The sequence below is a fragment of the Myotis yumanensis genome, unplaced genomic scaffold, assembly GCF_028538775.1.
Source record: "Myotis yumanensis isolate MYYU_CA2020_CCGP unplaced genomic scaffold, mMyoYum1.0.hap1 SCAF_5, whole genome shotgun sequence".
Taxonomy (NCBI): domain Eukaryota; kingdom Metazoa; phylum Chordata; class Mammalia; order Chiroptera; family Vespertilionidae; genus Myotis; species Myotis yumanensis.
The window spans coordinates 26,286,269-26,310,595 of NW_027223756.1; positions in this window are offsets into that span (position 1 = coordinate 26,286,269).

A 24,327-nucleotide genomic window follows, 5' to 3' on the forward strand; every position below is an offset into this window, starting at 1 on the left:
TTCAAGAACCAAATCTTGACAGTACAATGATCTGTCCTTCCCAGATGGAGGTCTGGCTGTCCAGACCCTTCACCTTAGAATGGTCCAAGTGCATCTGCTGACACTCCTTTCTAATCTGGTCCAGCTCTCCCTGAAGAAGGCCAGGCCACACTCAGTTCTCCCTCTGGAAAGGACACTGGTGGGCTACCGAGTTGCTATATAATTCACCAAGTTCACAGCCTCCTCTCCCCTCTCTGCTGGTGGCCCTCCTTGCCTTTCTGCTATTCGAGCACCACTCTCTGCCCTCCCAGAATTCATAGGCACATTGGACTGGTGGTAGAAGTAATAGACAGCAAGAGTGTGGACCCTGTAAAACAAAGGCTAAGGAGCTGTAAGGGAATAAAACTTTTATATTTAACCCTCAGGCCCAGTGTCTTTTCCATTCTTGTTTCCTTGTCTCACTGTTTAAAGCAGCCAGTGCTTCCCAAAGTGTAACCACTGGACCAGTAGCATCAACACCACCTGTGAATTTGTCAGAAATGCGGATTTTCAGGTCCGGCCCCAGGCCCAGTGAGTCTTCCCAGGTGGGCCCAGCAATTTGTGGTTTAGCAGCCTTCCAGGTGACTCTGATGCACACTCAATTCTGAGAACTACCGGTACCAATAATTTCTTCCTTCCCCTAGCTCCCCTCACAGCTTTCTAGCTTCTAATATTTATATGAATGGACAAAGATTTTATTATCACACTAACTCAGTGGTCGGCAAACTCATTAGTCAACAAAGCCAAATATCAACAGTACAATGATTGAAATTTATTTTGAGAGCCAAATTTTTTTAACTTAAACTATATAGGTAGGTACATTGTTATTAACTTAATTAGGATACTCCTAAGGCTTAGGAAGAGCCACACTCAAGGGGCCAAAGAGCCGCATGTGGCTCGCGAGCCGCAGTTTGCCGACCACGGCACTAACTGATAGAGTCTTCAAACCATAATCTTTGAGATAAGATTAAAATAAATCTCAACCTCTGAACATTCAGCTGAAAGCAGTCAGTAAGGTGTGGTGCAGAGAGCATGGACTCTTAAAGCAGACTGCTCTAGATAAAAGTCAACCAGATGTCCAAACCCACCACTTCCTGGCTGTGGGGTTTTAGGCTAGTTATTCACACCTTCTGTACATTGTCCATGAAATGTGGATAAAAGACCCAACTTATGGGATTATTACGAAGGATAACTGAGATAGCACATGTGAAATGACCATTACCCACATCAGTCACCCAGGACACATTTCTTTCTTCCTCTTCACCTCCATCTCCAATAAAATCACAACAAAGACACATACCCCTGACCTTGCCATTCCTCCTTGCCATTCCTCCTTGCCTCTCCCAAGGCTTTATCAAGGAGCTCAAGCTATCTCCTGAGGTCAGTCAAAAGACCAAAGTATCTCTCAGTCCATTGTCTAATCAAGATGCCCAGCCTCTATCCTTGGGGTTGGAATGAGACCAATATAAATGTTATAATGTAGTCCTTTCACATGGTCTAATATTTTGGTGACAGTCATTGGAAGTGGGTAGAAGTGAGCATGAAATGGAGATTCAGTGTGAGAATTTGTCAATATTCAGCCAAAACTATCCAACAGAGAGAAAGAAAGTGACAGGTATTTTATCAAAGGAACCCTAATGATTTTGGCCCCTAAAAAGGAGGAGGGACAGTTCAAATTTTTCCATAGTTTGGGAAGAACAGTCTTTTAAAATATTCTATTCTCTTGTGCTGAGTCTGTACCCATAATTTCTCATTTATTGACTTCTCACAATGTGCCTGAAACTAAGCTGTTACATGATGCATATGCATTAGTACATTGAATCCGCAGAAGTAATTACTATGCCCCCCCACCCACCCAGCCCTCCATATGCAGATGAGAAAAAAGAGATTTAGAAATGAAAGCTTCCTTGCCCGAGAGCACCAAACCCTGGATTTGAACCTGGGATTCCACTCCAGGACCACTAAATTTTGAATTCCTAATTCAGTTTCCCAGATAGCTCAATGAGTAGGCATCTCCTGAATAGTAGAAACTAGTCCTCTAGCCACTGGAAAGTTTAATGCTCTCTCTACTAATCAGGCATTTGGCATTCTGATTTCTAAATCCATCTCCAGTTAGTTTCCTTATGAGTCAATCTGGGAGCTTGATAAACTCAGGGACAGGTGAATGTATAATGTCTAAAGCTACAAAGGTGAGGGTTAGGTCTTATCTGAGGTTCCCTCACCAAGAAATTGCCTACCTGAGCAGGCCTGGAGGCAGCTAGCCAGTCAGAAAATTGTCTTCTTTCATACCACTTTAAATGTAGTACAGTTCAACCACTGCTATACCATACTTGACAATTCAGAGGAATATTTAAGACAATTAAGTTGGAATCAGCAAACCTCTAGGAGCTTTAAGGATATAGTAGAGTTAAGTGCTACCAGAAGTACTGCCATCTTCTAAGCTAAAGATGGCAAATAGGAATCATTTTAAGTGATGCATTCAATCAACTGGTGGTGAGATTCGCCTGGGACTCTGCATTAAGAAAGCTTATGAGGCCACTTCTGGACTAAATAATAGAGAATGTCATGATTGATCAGCAATGTCTGCCTTGATCATAGGAGGTGGGTATGGGGGCCTTGTGTCATATTTATTATTTCTTTCCATAAGTGCTAGAATCTCAGTTGATATTGACAATATTATTGAATGTGCTGTCCAATTACATTTAGGTAGAAAATAACATATTTTGAAAATATTTACCAGTAATCACTTGTATGAAATCAGATGGGAGGGTACTTGCTGGTATATGTGCAAACTTGAATTTACTTTTCAGCACCTTTTTCCCCAAAGATTAGTTTCTAACTTAGCATGGTAAAATGTAAAGGGAAAACACTCTTTCAGTGTAAGAAATTTGGGAGTTCATTTGGGTGCTAAATTTTCTTATGAGTAGGCATAGATGTTGCTTTAGGAACATGGGTCTGTATATCCCACATAATCACAAAACTATAAGTTAAATATTTTAAAGAGCTAAAAGCAGTTTGCTTTTTGTTTTAAGTGTTGTGAGAAGAGATGTATCAATTCTGTAATTTGACAATGTAAGCCTCCCAAACTACATTTTAACTGTAATGATTTGCAGATGACATGATAGTATACACAGACTTTTTAAAAATTTTACAGATGGACTATTGAAATTAATAATTGAATTTAGCAAGCTTGGTGGATACAATGTTAGTGTACAAAAATCAAGTGTATTTCTGTATGCCAACAACAATTACAAAATGACATTTTAAAAATACAGCATATATGGTGGGACAAAAATAAGTTTACAGTTGTTCATATGGAAAATATTATAATAATTAATACATAATAATACAAGAATAAGCTCTGTGTTTCACAAACTCACAACTGTAAATCTACTTTTACCACACCCTGTATAATAACATCAATCAAACATGAAATAAGCAAGACCAACCTAGTGAAAGATCTATAAGATCTCTGCACTGAAAAATATAAAACAGAAATTAAAGAAAACCTAAATAAATGAAGGGCTCTACCATGTTCATTTATTAAAAGACTCCATGTTTATCTCCCCAAATTGGTCTATAGATTCAATGCAATCTGAATCAAAATCATAGCAGGTTTGTCTGAGTGTGTGTGTGTGTGTGTGTGTGTGTATACATGCACATGAAAAAAAATTGTCTCATTGTTAGTGAAGATAAGCTATAAGAAGAAGAAAACTGGGAGACTTTCATTACCAGGTCTTAAAAATTATTATAAAGCTACAGTAATTAAGAAATGCAGTGATGGCATAAGAACAGACAAATAAACCAATGAAATAAAACCCAGAGATGATTCCCTCATATATGGTCACCAGATTTCTGACAATAGTGTCATCACTGTGCAATGAGGAAAAGATGGCCTCTACAGCAAGTAATGCTGAGTCAGTTGGATTTCCATGTGGGGAGAATAAGTAAATCATGACCCCTAGCTCACACCACTAACAAAAATCAGCTTCAGATATGAAAGGAAAAACAATAATCTGCTAGACTCTATAACATAGGAAAATACTTTCATCACATTAGGATGAGCAATGATTTCTTAAACAGGACATGAAAAGCACCAGCTATGAGGGGAAAAAGTGGGTAAATTGAACTATATTAAAATTAAAAACTTCTCATCAATAGATATCGTCAAGAGAATGAAAAGGCAAGCTTCAGAGTAGGAATATAAATTTGCATACATCTACCAAAGGATATGTATCTATAATATTTATATTTAAAACTCTCATAAGTCAGCAAGAAAAAGGCAGCTAGTACAGTAGAAAATGGGCAAAAGAACTTGAGTAGGCACTTCACAAAAAAGAGGATATGAAGCCCGGCAAGAGTGGCTCAGTGGTTGAGCATTGACTTTTGAACCAGGAGGTCATGATTCAATTCTTAGGGCACATGCCCAGGTTGCAGGCTTCATCCCCAGTGTGGGGTGTGCAGGAGGCAGCCGATCAATGATTCTCTCTCATCATTGATGTTTCTATCTCTCTCTCCCTCTCTGTATTTCTCTGAAATCAATAAAAATATTTTTAAATTAAATTTTATTGGGGTGACATTAGTCAGCATGAACACATAGGTTTAATGTGTGGATTACTAAGTTATAAAATCTGTATATTGGACCATGTGCCCCCCATGCAAAGTCAAATCTTCTCCTGTCACTTCATATTAGGAACCCCTCCCTCTGACAACCACCACACCGGTGTTTGTGTTCATACGTTTCAGTTTTATATTCCACATATGAGTGAAATCATATAGTTCTTAGCTTTCTGTGTCTGACTTATATTTATTTTAAAAAAGAGGATATGAAAATGGCCAATATAAGGGCTCAACATCTTAAACACTAGGAAAATACAAATTAAAACCACCGTGAGATACCCAACAGAATAGCTAAATTTTTTTTAAAAAGAAACGTCAAGTTGTAAGTGATGGTGAGACTGCAGAGCAACTGGAACTCTCATGTACTCCTGGCAAGTAAATTGGTACAACATTGAAAATTGTTTGGCATTATCTACTATGGTAAACACATAAACACTCTCTGATATAGCCAATGTCACTCAAATATATCAGAAACAGAAATATATATATATATATATATATATATATATATATATTTCTGTAGAAGAGTTCATAGCAGCATTGTTTGTAATAGCAAAAAACTCAAAACAACACAAATATTCATCAACAATAAAATGGAAATTATATTGTGGAATATTCATAGAAAGTAACACTATGTAGCAGTGGGAAGAAATGAATGTCTCTGCTCCACACAGCAACATGGATGAATCTCACAGGTAAGCATATGGTTGAGTAAAAGAAGCCAGTCCTAAAAGAGCACATACCGTGTGACCTAAGTCCATGTATACAAATTCAAAACCAAAACTTATTGTAAGAGACCTCAAAAGAGCAATTCTGTTTGGGTGGAGTAGGGATCCATGTAGGTTGATGAAAATGTTATATATTTTTATTTAGTTGGTGGTGAGGACATTGATTTCACTTCAAAAAACTAATCCATAGCAATGGAAGTCAGAGTAGTGGGGATGCACTTGAAGGGGCACAGGAAGCTTCTGGGAGCGGGCGGTACTACCTGTCTTGATCTAAGTGGTGGTTACAATGTTTACTTTGTAAACATTCATCAACAAAGGTCTCTGCCCCTTTTTGTGTGAAATTTTTACCTCAATAGAACTTTACTTTGAGCCCGGCTGGTGTGGCTCAGTGGTTGAGCATTGACCCATGAACCAGGAGGCCACAGTTTGATTCCTGGTCAGGGCACATGCTCAGGCTTTGGGCTCAATCCCTGGGGGAAGTAGAGAGGTGCAGGAGGCAGCCAATCAATGACTCTCTCATCATTGATGTTTCTATTTCTCTTTCTCTCTCCCTCTCTGAAATCAATTAAAAAAAATGTTTTAAACTTTACTTTGAAAAAAAAGATGAGTATTTGAGGAAGAGAGGGCAATAAATGTCAAAATAACATGGACTGCCCATCCTCATTGCCAACAACAATAATAGAAAACATTTATTGAATGTGTAATACAAGGCAGGTACTAGGCTAAGTACTATATGTGAACACTCCCATTTAATTCTCACATGCTCCATGAGGATCAATCCTATTATCACCTCCATTTTACAGATGAAGAATCTGAAGCTTGGCAAGCTTGTGGGACTTGCCAAAGACCTATGGTTAGTAAGCAGCAAAGCTGGGATTTCAGCCCTGGTAGTCTGTCAATGGAATTTAAATAATGTTTCATATATATATATGTTTTATTGTTTTTTTTAAAAATATTTTTATTGATTTTTAGAAAGAGAGGGAGGGAGAGGGAGAAAGAGAGAGCAACATCGATGTGAGAGCAAAACATCCATTGGCTGCCTTCTGCACACCCCCTACAGGGGATGGAGCCCACTGAACATGTGCCCTGACTGGGAATTGAACCAGTGACCTACTAGCCAACTAAGCCACACCAGCCAGGGCAAATGTTTCTTTTTAAAGGAAGAAAGAAAAAGCAGTGTGTGTCCCTGACGTTAGGCCATGGATGCACTCAGAAAGCTGCCCTGTGTCCACCCACTCAGTGGATTCGCCCCCAGCAGAAGGAGGCTGAGAACTGGCTTATCTTTCATGGTCCTCAGCCTCCAGGACTAAGGAGTGGTGGTATGTTTGAGTTGGATCTCAGGGAATTACTGTGGCTGAGGCTGGCACCCTGGATTTCCTGTAACTGGAAGAGTGATGTCATGGTATTCGACCAAGGTGGAAAACAGGCCTCCCTGTGAGCGGGTGTGAAACTGCCCTCTGTGATGCCAGGCCTCACACAGGCCTCAGCCATGCGTCCCTGGCACACATTCCCTTCACACCTCCTCTCCGAGCCCCTAAGACCGCTCTCATCGAAGAACCCCATGACTGAAAATACTGATATTTGGGTCATTTCCAAGCACCAAGCACTGCCTCTCACTGAGAGCTGAGAATTGCTCATCAGCGGGAAATGTTTCCCTGGTTTGAGTTGGAAGGGAAGATGGGGCATTTTGCTGGGAGAAATTCTGCAGAGGTTTTTCAGAGACCTCATGGGGAGCGGCCAGTTTCTGTTATGTCTTCAACACTGTCAATAACCCCAGTAGCAGTGGCCATGAGACTCCAGGAGTCAGAGGAACATTCTAGCATTCGAAGATCAGGAGCTTCTCCACACCCTCTTTGGGGGTCTGGAGAAGCAGGAGACAGACTCCAGAAATATGAGCATGGTGTTTGAGCAGCCCAGGGAGACACTGTCTCCACCTTTAGTTACTGACATGGCTGCTACAGTTCCCTTCCTCTCAGCATTCCAGAGTGATTCCATGAGATTCTGCTCTTCCCAAGTGGCCTCAAGGACTTAGAACAGGTTTTACCAATAATTCTAGAAAAACCGCCAGCACCCAAAGATTCGCCTCAGCCAGTAATTTTTCATTGGGCTGCCCTGCATTTATACTACACTAACCCATTCTCATAATTTATCCACTTGTGTTTTTTTATTAATTCATTCAGAGGCTTACTCTCTTACTCATTTAATAAAGGTTTATTGACTACCTACTATGTGCTTTAGGGAATCAGCTGTGAATCAGAGACACTCTTCTTCTCTTTCTCAAGTCACACAACTAAGTGTTTCTAATTAAATCTATAATAATAAAAGCATAATATGCTAATTAGACCAGACAGCCAAACAACCTTCTGGACGAAGCTGGGGCTTCGAGGGCCCAGGCAAGCCACTGTGGCTGCAAGGGCCGAGCCCCTTGCACGAATTTTGTGCATTGGGCCTCTAGTATTTATATATAATTATACATCCAGATAGAATTTATTGAGCAGCTACTATGTGCTAGGCACTATTCTCTTTTACATGTACTAATCTCAATTAACCCTCACAGTACTCCAGGAGAAATTTCTATTTCATAGATGAGGACACCGAGACAAAGAAGCTAAAAATAATTTTTATTAGCCCCTCTAGCTAAGGGACACAGGTGGGATTTACACCAGGCCATGTTATTCGATAGCCCGTGCTCCTACCTACTTACTATGTCTATCCGGAGGGCTATAACCAAATGGCAATCAAAGTTATATTGTCATTTGAAGGTAGGGAGAAGGTGGAATGAGTAGCGATCTATATTTTATTCTTGCTGTATATTCTGCTTGCTCGCTCTCTCGCTCTCTCTCCCCCCTCCCAACCCTCTCTCTCTCTAACTGAAAATGCCAGTAAGGTAAGACAAACATTTACTGGTGAAGAGCAGGTTAGCAGGAGTGAGGCAGCGCAGGGGTGGCTGGTGGGCAGGACTCACATTCAGGCCGAGATCTGACAGATGCAGACACCCTTCTCTCAGCGGGTACTACAAGAGAAGATGTGTATCCACCTCAGGATTCCTTCAGCTCCTCTGCCCAACCTGTAAGCCTCTGTGGTGACATTGCCTGGTATTTGCAACTAGGAAGCTTCTAAAGTAGGATTTTAGTGACCATGCCATCCACATGAGAACAATGTGTGCTCAGGGAACAAACACGGTGCATAATCACCAGCCCAGAGAAGGTTAAATGCGCAAAAATACCTACTCCGGAGTAAGGCTTGGTGTCAGCTCAGTCACTCTGACAAGTGACTGGTGACCTGGATTGCAGAAGCCTCCTTGCCCCAACGGTTACCCTGCAGTGGAGTGACCAATTATGTTATTTTTATTTCAGTGCCATTCTCTTATTCTGATGTCAGTACATTTGTTTATTTACAACAATAAAAGATAGTGCTGTTTCGTTTGCTCAAAGAGAAGAGCCCGTAATTGCACATTCATATTGTGGCAGGCATTTTGCCCTTTAGATTATTGAATCTTCAAAGCAAATGTGTGAAGTAAAATATGAATATCCCCATTTTACAGATGAGGAAACTGAGGCTGGGAGGGGTTAAATAACTCATCATCTAGTAGTTTTACAGGAGATGAGCTGATAATCAAAAAGAAAATAATCTTTAAAAAAATAAAATAAACTTAGAGAAAATGTTGCTACCAACCAAAATTCATCCTCAGATCACCCGTGTGGATGTTGAAAATGAAGGGGTTGGAGGAGATACCTATTCCTTTTGTTGTTGTTGTTAATCCTCACCTGAGGATATTTTTCCATTGATTTTTAGAGAGAGTAGAGGGGAAGGAGAAAGAGAGAGAGATATATATTGACTGGTTGCCTCCCACATGGGCCCCGACCAGGACCAGGAATCACAACTGTGTTATGTGCCCTTGACGAGAATCGAACCCAGGACCCTCCATTCCTCAGGCCGGCACTCTATTCATTGAGCCAAACAGGCTAGGATGAGACACCTATTCTTTTGAGAATTCATTTGGTCAGTCTGGGTGAGGGGCTGATGGCTGTTTGCAGGTTGGCCACAGCCCCTTCAGGGTGGGGGTCCCTGCTGGGGTGCCTGGCCAGCCTGAGTGAGGGGCTGAGAGCCGTTTTCAGGCTGGCCACACCCCCTTCAGGGTGGGGGGTCCTGCTGGGGTGCCTGGCCAGTCTGGGTGAGGGGCTGAAGGCCGTTTTCAGGCTGGCCACAGCCCCTTCAGGGTGGGGGTCCCCCCAGGCTGCCTGGCTAGCCTGGGTGAGGGGCTGATGGCTGTTTGCAGGCTGGCCACAGCCCCCAGCCACCCAAGCTCCCAGTGGAGGCTGGCTGGAAGCAGGTATCTGGGATTTATTTATCTTCTATAATTGAAATTTTTTTGCCTTGAGCAGAGTCTACAGCTGGCCAGGGCAGGCGGGAAGCTTGGCTTCCTCCATTGCCGGGGCAACCAAGCCTCCTGCTTGCTCCAGCTCCCTGGCTGCCAGCCACCATCTTGGTTGGGTTAATTTGCATATATTTGCTCTGATTGGCTTGTGGGCATGGCTTGTGAGTGTAGTGGAGGTATGGTCAATTTGCATGTTTCTCTTTTATTAGATAAGATACCTGTCTTTGTCCATTCAAGGGTCAACCGTGGAATAGGGACCTTGTCTATTTTCTCATTACTGTATCACTCATGGCTGGAACAGTGTTTGGTCTGGAATAGCCTTCTGATAAATATTTGTTGAATGAGTGAGTGAGTGAATTAATACAAGAACAAGCAAATGAATGAAGTATCACTCAGATGAACATAAAGTGTGGGAGTGCTGTGAAAGAAAAGCATAGAGGGCCAGGAAAGCATACAGGAGAAGAATTTGACTAGGAGGGTGTGGGCAGTAATGGTTGTAGCTTGGAGGCAGAAATAAAGAGAAGTAATTTAAGCCTGGCTGGTGTGGGTCAGTGGTTCAGCATCGACCTATGAACCAGGAGGTCATGGTTTAATTCCTGGTCAGAGCACATGCCCGGGTTGTAGGCTCAGTCTCCAGTGGGGTTGTGCAGGAGGCAGCCAATCAATGATTCCCTCTCATTATTAACATTTCTATCTCTCTCTCCCTCTCCCTTCCTCTCTAAAATCAATTTAAAAAAATTTGTTTTAAAAAAGAGAAGTAATCCAAGGCGTATTTATGACATAAAAGTAATCGGACTTGTTGAGATATTTGATGTGGGCTATAGAGGCTAGGGGATGGCACTAGATATGAAGGTATGCTTCCTTTCCTCAGCCCTCAAAACTGGATGTTCCATTCAATTTGACTTAAGATGAGTGAGTGACTGCTTTCCAAGTTGTTTATCAGCAATTTGCACAGAAAACCTGCAGAACAGTGAGCATGATTTTTTCTAAGTAATGAGATTCTCTCACTGAAAATAGGAGAGTAAGGGTGATTATTTTTATAGTGTCTATAGGAATCAGGTAGTAGCAGTCTCTCCTTCAACACTCCCTCTCTTAATCTCCTGATATTTCTATAAGGTTTCCATGGCTAGGTTTCCATGACACCACAACAGTCAGTTTCATCCATTCCATCAAAACAAATGGTCAGAAAAAAAAGTGTTTTTCTCTTTTCCTGTCTCTGAATGAACGTACCTACTTTTCACCACCACCACCCCAAAACGCGCGCGTGCGAGCACACACACACACACACACACACACACACACACACTGCTCCTAGCACAGAGGCACACATATATTTACAACCACCATCAATTGGCTTACCTACTTGAGGGCAAATAGGATCTATATCTTATAGACTTCTGTGGGCCATCTGATTAATATTTATAAAGCGTAATTTCTAAGTTTGGTGTTCTACTCTAGATTCTAAAAGTGATTCTCTTGAGGTTAGTTGCTGAAGACAGACACTATTGTTTTACAAGTTACAAATAAATTCCTCGCATGTTTTTGTCCTTGAAGACCTACTGTTATTTTATTATCTTGATTTCAAAAGCTAGTCGCCAAGGAGATTATTTTCATATATATGTATGCAGCATAGTCTCCTTTTCTCTTTAGTCTCCCTGTTCAGAATTTGTTGGCTAGACCTGAGCCCTCTTGAGCTTGCCCTGTGATGGATTTTATTTGCATTTTTTGGATCTTTGACATGAATCTTTTGGTTGAGCTCACAGGAGGTCTTTACTCTCCAGACCCAAGTTGTGCTTCCCTGCCTCACAGTGGACTATTGACTCCCTGTTGGATGCATTTTCCTATTAATGTTTCCAAGTCATAAAGCTAGGATGACTAAATAAACAGCATGTGACTCCAGCACTTTAGGCTTCCTCTTTTGACTGTAGCATGTTGACTTGGGGAGGTGCACCTGTCTGTACACGGTGGACATTTTTTATGAAAACAACCAAGAGGCTGTGGTATCTTCTTAGGCCACATGCTTCTGCAAGGAAGTAGCCACATAAAACACATCTTAATCATCAAAACTCTTTGGGATTCCAATGACAGGGTGAGCGTATGGTGGGCTCTCTGACACCAAAGATGTTGTCCAGGGGTCTCAGAAATGCCCACACTCATTGATCTAACTCAGGTTGCAGCAGATCAGTTTCTATTGATTTTCCAATTTGTCTCCAGAAGTGTGAGGCTCCACTAGCTCTATAAACACAACAAAAGCTCAAACTACTCCCTGAGCTACAGGCTTATGGGTCCAGCTGGGAATTTTGTACCTTTTTGATGCCTGCAGAGTGGTCATATAATTTCTTTCTTTTTTTATTTTGAGAGGGGGGAAGGAGGGACAAAGGGAGGAAGAGAGAGAGAGAGAGAGAGAGAGAGAGAGAGAGAGAGAGAGAGAATCATAAATTTTTTGTTCCACTTATTTATGCATTCATTGGTTGATCCTTGTATGTGCCCTGACCAGGGATTGAACCCACACCCTTGGTGTATCAGAACACTGCTCTAGCCAACTGACCTATCATGCCAGGACCAAGTGGTCATATATATTTATGTGTCTCAGTTTCATAAAGGGCTCCATAAAGGAGCTCTTTGATGCACGGTTCACAAAATTAAAGGAATGTTTCATATATGTTTTGTTAATCCTTTACCTGAGGATATTTTCCCATTAATTTTTAGAGAGAGTAGAAAGGGTGTGGAGAGACACACAGAGAGAAACATTAATGTGAGAGAGATATACTGATTGGTTGCCTCCTGCAAGCACCCTAACCAGGGAGGGGATTAAGCCTGCAACCGAGGTACGTGCCCTTGACGGAATCAAACCCTAGACCCTTCAGTCCATGGGGCAACATTCTATCCACTGAGCCATACTGGCTAGGGTGGGAATGTTTCATTTTTTAAAAAACCTCTTGGGGAGTTTTCCTGCCATGCTTGTGCACAGAACCTTGGATAAAAATATGATGCAATTTTAACAGACAAGTATCTAAAATATAACATAGTGCCCCACTGGCTTTTGGACATGTGTTTCCTTTTTGTTTACCTTGTGTATAATGTGTGTGGGGTTGGGGGAAGAAGAGCATGTTCATCACGCTTCGAACTCTTCAAACTTTTGCTATCTCATCTATTTCTTGTCATAGCTGACAGTGCTCTGAATGTTCTGGGCCCTGTTTATCCTCATTTAATGCTCAGTCACTTGACCCTGCTTCTCTGGGTCCAGCCACCTGTCATTTTTTCAATTCCTTGACACCTCATCTTCCTTCCCACCCAGAGCCTTCATATATATAATTTCCACTGCTGGAAAACTTATACCACATACACATGCCCACACACACTCACTCACCCACCACACACTCATCAATCACAAACTGTCTTCTACCCAGTTAACTCCCAGTCATCTTCCTATCTTAATTCAAACACCACTTCTGCAGGAAAGCCTACCCTGACCCTCCCAGGTTGGATTAAATTCTTATCTTATACATCCTTATAGAACCTATTCTTTTCCTTCAGAGCACTCAACTGAATTGGCAAATATACAGCCATTCCTTATCAATGGCAGTTTCTACTCAAGGTTTTTGTAAACCCTGTGAGAACAGAGAGAGGCTGGGTCTCTTTTTTTACTGACCATCATAATCTCAGCCTCATACACAGAGCCTGGCAACTAGTTGGCTTGCAATAAACATTGGATGGATGGATGAATGGATGGATGGATGGATGGATGGATATGCATGGGAGAATGTATGCTACTGTCAGGGAATGGAAATATTGCCAATTTAACTTCCAGAGTGCATTTTTGTTTTTCTTTAAGTCAGGCTGTTCTGATAAACAGGACGTAGAATTAACAATATTGTTCATATGAGTCAACCTCTTTGCTAATTCTGCATACATAATCAGCATTCATTCAGTCACATAAACACCATAAATGAATCATGCGCCTCTGGTTATCATTCAAAGAAGAAAAATCTATTTATTCGACTTATGAGTGTCATATAAATACCATGTCTCGTTAACTGTGCGTCTGTGTTCATTTCAACTTAATCACAGAAACAGCAATTAGTCCTTTCTAGCACCATTAACAACCTCATAATGTGCCAGAGATAAATTACAATAAACAAATGTTTAAATACATTAGCAGGGACTAATTGAGTGTTATGTTACACACTCTGGACAGTCAGCAGCAGTCACCTTCCCTTCATTTTCCCTTCCCTTGCCACCTCCCCACAGTGGAGCAGCCTGTGGAATTTGGGACAGCTCCAAATAGATAGGATGGAGAGTACAAATACTCTCGGACGCTTATAGAGAAACAATACAGGAAGGCCCCGTCAGCCACTACTGACTGGTACAATACAGCTGGGAATGCGTTTTTGATCATGTACCAGATCATTAAAATAGTTGCAGAATGGAGAAAGGTTGATAAAAGCACATGGGGAATCAGGGAGCTTAAAATAGTCAAGATTGCATACCAAGGCCAGGTTTGAATTCTAGCTACAAGTGGTTCGTATTCATCCAAAAGCTGGCTTGGGGAGAAATGGCCATAGTATACTCTGCTAGTAAAATTACATTTGAACAAAGAAACCAAGGCCTTTTAGAATTACCTTTTACTTTGGCTTCCAAGATTGCAGTCTAGTCTTGCCTATCGGGTCTGACAATCCATGGAATCATGGAAAATGAGTTTTGTGGTTCATTAACAAACCCTCTTTGGGACTTACTCTATGAGGACTATAGTGGTGAGAGTTCAATAGCAATAGAAACCAAATGCCCATATACAGTCCTGAATTTAGCTTCTATTTTCTTTTAAAATTTGTCAAACAGAATAACTAATTTTTCAAAGCTTTAATAAATTTGCATGAATTTACCATCATAGAAACCACCCTCTTAAATGTACAGTTTTGTGTGTTTTGAAAAATAAAAGCAATACATACTCACTGAAATATGTATCTAAATCTATAGTATATAGGTATATAGACATCTATATAGATATATAAATGTAGATATCTACATAAAGTAGTACTGGTATTTATAAATTAAGAAGTAAAAGTCCTTCATTTGCTCCTGCTGCTGCAAATCATATCCTGTTCACCAGAAATATTTACTATATTTACTTTTATTTTTACACAAATAGGATGCTACCATATATGACATTCTGTAACCTTTTTTTCTTTATGATGTATTTTAAGTGTCCTATTGGGGAAAGCAAGATAAAGGGTACATGGGACTTATTTTTTAGCTTATTAGGAGTCCATAAATATTTCAGAATAACATGTTTTTTAAAAAAAGCAATGACAGCCCTACCTGGTTTGGCTCACTGGATAGAGCGTCGGCCTGGGGACTGAAGGGTCCCAGGTTCTATTCCAGTCAAGGGCATGTACCTTGGTTGCAGGCTCATCCCCAGTAGGGGGTGTGCAGGAGGCAGCTGATCGATGCTTCTCTCTCATCGATGTTTCTAACTCTCTGTCCCTCTCCCTTCCTCTCTGTAAAAAATCAATAAATATATTTTTAAAAAGCAATAACATTTTTACTTTTAAAAATGTGTCAGTTATCGTGCCACTTCGGTACATTACAACTACCTCACTCTGTTGAATGGGGTAAGATATTCTGTTGTTAAGATTGCATACCAAGGCCAGAGCCTTCATATATAGAGAATTACATGAAAATTCTTTTAACTAGTCTACTGACAGGCATGTAGGTCATTTCCCAGTTTTTCAATATTATATGACATCATGGACAACGTGTACTGTTACCTCTAGTTGTGATACAGTTCGACAAGCTAAGCACTTCACCTGTTTCCATTGTTCTTCTTAGGAGGTATGAATATAAATGTCACAATTTCAGGTAATTGTGTCAGGAAAGTTTTTGTATTAGCAGAATTGCATTTCTGTAAGAAACATCTAGCCAGAGCAGATACAAGCATATTACTGAAAGTTTGTGTCTACTCCCAGCATGCATCTGTTTTTCGGCTGTGGTTTCTCAGGGGCACATGTTCACCAGATCCTTCCCTTGTGTTTGCAGGGGACTTGCAGAGGCCTGCATGACTGAGAAGCCTTCAACCTTGACAATCAGACAAATAAAACCCAAGAGGAGAGAAAGAGCATCCCTAATTGGTTGAAAACAAGAGACTTCTAAAAAGCAATTGCTTAAAACTGGGCAGTTGCCAGGCTTCCTAAATTTGGCACCTCTTCCTATTTGACAACCAGTGACAGAAATTAATACCTCATCCCTAGGATAAAACCAATTCATTGAAATTCAATACTTAACCTTAAGATGAAGTCAGACTAGTTTTCAATGTTAATATTTGCCATCATAAGACATCCCCATTTTTATATTTATTTTTAATTGGTTTTTTAAGGAGAGAGGAAAGGGAAAGGGATAGAGAGATAGAAACATCGATGAGAGAGAAACATCATTGATTGGCTATATGCTCACTCCCTAGTCACCCCGTGCTGGGGATCGAGCCCATAACCCGGGCATGTGCTCTGACTGGAAATTGAACTGGTGACCTACTGGTTCCTAGGTTGACGCTCAACCACTGAGCTATACCAGCCAGGCTTTATATTTATTAATGTAACAAATTTAGGAGCCTCTACTACTCTATGCAGGGTGCTATGACATAGGTATTGAGATACAAAGATAAATAAGGCACCTTCTGTATCCCCCAAAAGCGCTCTGTCTAAACCAGCAGTTCTTAGCCTCTTCTGCACCTGTTGATCCCTTTGAGAATATGATGAAAACTGTGGAACTAGAAAAATGTGCACACAAGCATACACCCAAAACCAAAGTGATCTTAACTAGTATCTTAACTTGGAAGTCACCATTAAGCTATGGGCTTAGATTAAGATCTCTTTGTCTACCAAACATGCAAGATGGGCAACTGGGAAAACTAGAGGACATCTAACTGAGAAGGTTCTCTAGTGACGAATGTAGTCATACCTTATAGTACTTCTCATTTGCAAAGCGCTTTCTCTGTCAACATCCTCCTGTGGTAAGCCAACTCTATTTTTGTCAGATGAGGTAGTTTGCTCAGAGAGAAGTTTTGATTAGCCCAAGGCCATTCAGCTATCAGCTAAAGAACTCTGACAAGAATCCAGGTCTATGATGTGTAGTCTGTTTTGCCAAATGGAGTAGATGATTAATGTGAAATGCCATGCACAAGTTTTGTTTTGTTTTGTTTTGTTTTAAATATATTTTATTGATTTTTTACAGAGAAGAAGAGAGCAGGATAGTGAGTTAGAAACATCGATGAGAAATATCGATCAGCTGCCTCCTGCACACCCCCTACTGGGGATGTGCCCGCAACCAAGGTACATGCCCTTGACCGGAATCGAACCTGGGACCCTTCAGTCCGCAGGCCGACTCTCTATGCACCAAGCCAAACTGGTCAGGGCCATGCGCAAGTTTTTAAAAAGAAATCCTAGTGTCCACATACTGAGATGAAATGTTCCGACTAATCATCAAGATTACCTTTGTATATGCACACTTTCAAATTTTAGACAGTATTTCTCTCTCTTTCCCTCCCCCTTCCCTTTATCCTTCTATCCTCTTTCTTTCTCACTTAGTATTTGTTTCAAGAATCAGTTAACTACTAAATTACATATTCCTTAAGGACAAGGACTATAATTGGCTCATTTCCATTTCCTTGTTCCTTAACAAAGTACCTGGCATAGTCAGCACTAGTCTGTTAGTGAATGAAAGTTTATTATACCAAAGAAAGAAATTAGCAAGATTAGCTGCTAATAAATGTGTTCTTCAATTCATGTTCTGCTTTCAAAGATTATCTCTTAGGACGTGAACAGTGTCATCAGTTCATTGGCATAGTACTCATTGTTTTTCCTACATTTTTTCTTTTTCCTTGTCCCACTAAGATAAATAAGTTTACAAATCCTAAAATAATTTCAAACAACCATTTCTCTCTCTTTATCCCATGGAGTAATCAGCAGAGGTTTAGACATATTTTCTTGTCAGACTTTTGGGAGTCATCTTATCATGATGCAATGTTTGGCCCATCCCCACCCCAAGCTGAAAGAGCTACAAAAGACCTAGATTGCCTGAGCTGTTTAGATTATCTGTAAACATATTTTCCCCTTGACTATATGTGCATCCATTTAATTCATAGACCTATACTCAAGTGTTTCCATTTCATCAACATTTATGTATTCTTCTATGCGTCAAATGTATGTAGGATATTCTTACGTGCAACAGGACGCAATGCTGCATCTAGGAATGTTAAAATGAGTAGGATCGTGACACAATGGCCAATGAGGCTGGGAGAAATGCTGTATAAAGACAGTGTCCTACATACACTGGACCTTCAATAAGTACCTGTACACTGTAGTGCCTGGCTTCAAAAACTAGCAAATAAGTAGATAGGTATCATGGTTTGATCATAGGCATTTATCATGTTATTCGAGTTAATCATTAGAAAAAATATATACTGAGCACTTTAAATATAACCTAAAAGTGCATGTACAAAAGATTCTAACAAGTCTCATATTCAAGGACCTTTCATTCAGCTGGGGAGACAGTATCTAGTATGGTTAAATGTAGAACCAATGTGTAGTATGATTAAAACAGTAAACAACACAAGAGATAATATAGTTGCCATGAAACTGAAATGAACTTTAAGTGCAATATGCACAATCATAGGAGAAAGAGGTCACAATTTTAGGTCCTGTGTCCTTCATTCACTGACTCACACACTTTAATTCAAGTGGTGGGGGTGGGAGGGATAGGAAAATTATTCATGTTTCTTGAATACTTATTCCTTTTAGGCTTTCTACAGATATACTTTTTAAATGCATTTTTATTGATTTCAGAGAGGAAGGGAAAGAGAGAGAGAGACATAGAAACGTCAATGATGAGAGAGAATCATTGATTGGCTGCACCCTGTACTCCCCCTCCCCCGACAAAGGATTGAGCCCGCAACCCTGGCATGTGCCCTAACTGGAATCGAACAGTGACCTCCGGGTTCATAGGTCAACGCTCAACCACTGAGCCAAACCAGCTGGACACAGATATATTTTTTTTTCACTTGATCTCATTTCCCCTGCACAACTATATAAATTCAATGATATATCTATTTTATAGATAAGGAAATGGAAGCAAGATTTAGTCATTTACCTGCAAAGAGAGGACTATAAGTAAGTGATGAAGCCGGACTCAAACCCATCTGTCTCAAACCCTGCCCTTAACCAGACCACACTCCTCCCTGAAAACTTTTGGTGAGAATAGAAGAAGATACTAAGCATATCATGAGAATAATCAACAGGTGGCCAGGTTAGACATGAACATAGGTGCTGCCTGATCAGTATCACAGTAAACAAATGGCATATCATATTTATTTTCTACAGAACCTGCAGGATTTTGATGCCATTTTTAAATGTAGGGGACTCTGAGACAATTTACAGAACCGGTAGCTGGATGCAAAGATGTGCCCATTTGTAGACCTTGTAATGAGAGCCCTCTTACATCTCACACCTGTCTGTTTGCTCTGTGCTTATATAACTGACTGAAAATAAATGAGTATTTCCATTTGTTTGGATTCATCCTTTAAAGTGTGCCTTCCCTTGAAGAGAAAGATGTGTTTTCTTAGCATGTGTAGTGTAACATGCTTTGCACTTAGTGGTTGTTCAATAAATATTTGATGTTGGCTGAGTAGATAAAAGTGGTGGTCCCCTGAGTTGCCTTCTTTCAAGCCAAAACCATTGGACTCTTTCCAATCAAACAGAACACAAAGGTGTTCCGTCACCAAAAGCCACTTAATTTGAAATTCCAAACATTTTTTGGTAGCACCTTAGTCTCTGTCTAGGATGCCTTGCCCAGAGTCGTTTAGTGGTTCAACTGTTTTCTGTCATGTTATAATGTTCAACACTATATTATCAAAGTGATGAATCAGAGGGTCAGTTTACAAGTCAGTCTCTAGGGTCTTTGCATTCCATCTTTCCAGCCAGCATAGAGTGATAGGCATCCGTTAAGATAACTAGTTCAAAAGCTGAGAAAACTTTGGCACAAAAAGAGGAAATATGAGCTAGGGCACTCAGGGGCCAATGAGTAGAATGGCCCCACGGCATTCACATAGTTCATGTATGAGGAGACAAGAAGAAATCCTAAGTCCTCAGGCTGGATGTGAGCAACCTCTCCTGTGGCTCCATGTGCGGTACTCATCTAACCAGAACCTTGGCTGAGGTCGAGGAAGCACCCCGTAATGAGCTGGTGTGGGCTCATGGACACATGCAGGACTGGCCCTGGAAAGAACGCAACCTTGCATGGCCTCTGAGCAGCAAGAAGGGGCCCTGCTACCTCCTGAGGAAGAAGAGATTTTGGAGGTAAAGCAGGTAAAGGAAATCCCAGGGGATATGATAAACAGAAAAGGGCATCAAGGTCTGAAGGAGCAGTTCCTAGGACTTGTCTGGAAGGGGTAAGGAAGCTCGGTCTTCGTTCAGGATGAGCCAGGCACAGCAAAGCAAAACATCCTTCTTACTCCTGAGAACAAGAAGTAAAATTATTTACTGCCCACCTCCCTCCCAAACTAAGAAAACTACAAGGTCAAGAAAAACATAAAAAAGCTATATGCTCACTTGGGCACAATCACAAGCATATAAGTGATAGAGTACTAGTATATTGAAAAAGATGATTGCCTGTTTCTTTTTTGAGCTTGGCTTTTCCCTTGACAATTTTACATCAAATGTATTTTTTTAAAAAAATGTATTTTATTGATTTCAGAGAGGAAGGGAGAGGGAGATAGAAACATCAATGATGAGCGAGAATTATTAATTGACTATCCCTTGCGTGCCCCCTACTGGGGACCAACCCAAAACCCAGACATGTGCTTTGACCTGGAATCAAACTGTGACCTCCTAGTTCATAGGTCGACGTTCAACCACTGAGCCACGCTGGTCAGGCACATTAAAAGTCTTATCTTCGAGTCTGTATTTACCTTGCTGAAAGAGATCATTATGCTAAGAAAATATTCTATTCTACTGGTATTATTTCTTAAGTAACTATTAAGAACATTCTTATAAATGGATATAACTAACTCATAGACTGGCAGCTTCTTTTGAAATTTTCCCTGTCCTCCTTTCTGAGCTTATTCTAATCTCTGACTGGAACTTGTGAACATCTATCTAGAATTGATGAGATGTCCCCATTTGAGTCCCAATCAACTCAACATCAGAGACTGTCATGCTTAGGAGCTGAGTATCACTGATGTAGGTAAAAATAACAATCAAAAAGCTCACAGGCTCCCTCTAAAGATTCCCTATACACAGAGCTGAGACTTTAGGAGGGAAATGTTAAAGGAAAGTAATTACTAGAATAATAAGTTATACATATGGTTAAAACACCCAATGTACTCAAAGTAGTTAGTTTGAAACATAATATGCCAGAGGCTTCTCCTAAATGTCCTCAAGCCTGCCTGGTCCCTCTCTGCCTCCATAAAGGGTAGAATTTGCCCCAACATATTTTGTACCTCAGCAGAAATTCTTTCATCCAGATATTTCAGTGTATTTATAAATGCAAATGAATAAGTCTCAGCATCACTTCTGTCCACAGAGATGGTTCATTTAAGTAACCTGGGGGATTTATGTAAATGGCCTATTCAGGGTCACCTGAGAAGTCCCTTGTGTCATCTGGAAATAGATATTCAAGATATAAAAATACCTGTAGCTGGATCTAAATTTATTGCATCCTTAGCAAGTACCATTGGAGAGACACACCATCTTCTTTAATCTTTACAGCAAGGCTCCAACAGTGGCCTTTCCTCAGCCTCACTGAGTACACACATACCTGGAAACCCAAACTTCAGCCCTCCTCTGTCCTATCTTATCTGCCCCAAAAGCTGAGTTTTTTAAGATCTTTTTATGAATCACTTTGATTAAATAAGTAGTTGGCCATAGTTTCTTTTGTTCTCCCAAACTCTTCTGTTAATCCAGTGAAAAGATATTTATTAAATACTTGTTTTGTTGCCACTCACTGTGCCTCACACTGGGAACACTACATGCTCCTCCCTTCATGGGAAGGACAAGAATCAGCCACACTGTGGTCAGTGCTATGAAGATGACAAACCTGACCAGCTGGGTGAGGCAGGTAGGAATGGCTGGATCAGGGACATCCTCTCTAAGCAGATGACATCTGAGCTAAGGCCTGGAGCATGAGAATCAGTCAGACTTTTCCTTTGTGTCTGTTTGTGCACATGCATCTTACAGATTTTCATTTCTAATAAAGTAAATATCAATATTTAAATCCCACAAAAACAAAAAGCTCTTTGGGGGTTGTCTTTTTGTTTTTCCCAGAGTATAAGGGTCATGAGACCAAAAACTTAGAAAACCACTGTGGTTTATCCCCAGCCGTGATTGGTCCATTTCTTGCTCTGACTCATAAGGTGCCATTGTGATGGAATTCCAAACCACACCCCAGCCGTGATTGGTCCATTTCTTGCTCTGACCTCATAAAGAGCCACTATGATGGAATTGCAGACCACACCCCAGCCGTGATTGGTCCAGTTCTTGATCTGACCTCATAAGGCACCACTGTGATGAAATTGCAAACCACTCCTATGTAAGACCCTTATCAAATGGAGGTTTTTGTCCGTTATAGCCCAGGAAGCTGATTTGTGGTGACCTGTTGGACTTGGACTCCTTAGCTTGTTTTAGCCATTTTTTTTTCATTTTGTTAATCTTTTTTTCATTAATTTTTTTTCCATTTTTCCTTTTCTTTTTTATTTTGTTGTTTTATTTATTTTATTTAACTTTACTTTTTTCTTTTTTCTTTTCTTTTATTTTGTTACTTTTTTGTTTTATTTTGAAGGTGCCATGTTTAATGTCTTTGCAGCCCACTCGCCCTATAAGGAGCACTCTATTGGCGAGTATTTCCTCCTGAAGACCATCGGAAAGGAGCATCTTCCAAGGTGTGGTTGGCTCGGCACATGCTGACCGGGGTACAGGTGGTTGTAAAAGCCATCAGAAGGCAGGGCATCTCTAAATTTTTTCAAGAAGTCGATTGTTTTAAGAGCGTAAATCACCCAAATATCACAAAGTTATCTGAGGTGATTGCCACCCAGGACAAGTTTTTTCTCGCTATGGAGCATGTGAGCGGAGGGGACTTACTTGTATGGCACCATGAACGAGGGAGAAGCCCGCGCCGTGTTCCGGCAGGTAGTATCCGCGGTCCAGTACTGCCACCAGAGGGGCATCGTCCACAGGGACCTGAAACCAGACAACATTCTCATAGATGGTGATATGACCATTAAATTAGCAGACTTTGGTTTTAGTAGGGAAGTGAGCGACGGTAAACAGAACACCTTCTGTGGCACCATCTGCTATTCGGCCCCAGAGATCTTGCAGTGTCACACCTATGATGGCCGCAAAACTGATGTATGGAGCCTGGGGGTGGTCTTGTACAGGATGCTGACAGGGGTGGCACCTTTTGAGGGGGACAGCATTGTGAATGTGAAGAGGAAGATACTAAGTGGACATTTCCATATACCATGCTTTATGTCAAGGGAGGTTCAAAAACTTTTAAGAAAATTACTCACTGTCGACCTTAGCCAAAGACCAACCCTGGAAGACGTAATGAAGGACCCCTGGCTCAACAAGGGTGAGGAGGAGAAGCTGAGGCCATACAGTGAGCTGCCCCGAGGTGAGTTGGACCCACAAATAATAAAAATGATGCAGAGCCTCGGCTTTAAGCAGGACAACATCCAGGAGTCAGTAACACAAAGAAAATTTGACAAAGCGATGGGCACATACCTGATCCTCAGAATGATGAAAACCAAGATGCCAGGCTGCACCATCAAGGTAAGGCCCTACCATTCCCCTGACACCAGTAGCACATCCTCAAGCCAAGAGGTTGGTCAGCCATTTGATGAGAAGACCAAAGAGCCTTTCATTCCCCCAAACTGCCTGAGGTTGAGGGTTGACCACTCCCCCACCCAACCTGGAAACCATGACCACCACTCTCCCACCCAACCTGGAAACCATGACCACCACTGCCCCAGAGTTCAGGACAGACACCCCCAGCACAGACCTCCAGCTTGGCCCTGCGGGCTCCCCCACCATCCAGAGAAGCAGCAGCACCAGCACCAGCAGCGGTGGGAGAGCCACCCATAAAAGCTGCCCGGCCTGGCAGGAGGTGGCTAGGAGGGCCTTCCAGTTTCTCTTAAGATTCACATGCTGTGGGCCATCCACCAAGAAGGAATGTCTCAAAAGGACAAAAATCAAACCAATATGATTTTTTAAGTTGTGGACAGTCAAGCAGGGCCACAGTCAACTTGAAGGTGCAGAGCTCCAGGAAGGCTGATCATTGTCCAGGTAGGATTGAGATAGAGAATTTTATTTTCAATTAACCCTTTGAAGTAAAAACGATAAGCTTTAAAATATCTATACTAATAAAAGGGTAATATGCTAATTAGACCAGGTCAACCAGACATCTTCTGGACATCCGACTTCCTCCCGGACAAAGCCATGGTGGCGAGGGCCAAGGCAGAGGTGGTTAGGGGTGATCAGGCCTGAAGGGGAGCAGGCAGTTAGGGGCGAGATCAGGCCGGCAGGGGAGGGCAGTTGGGGC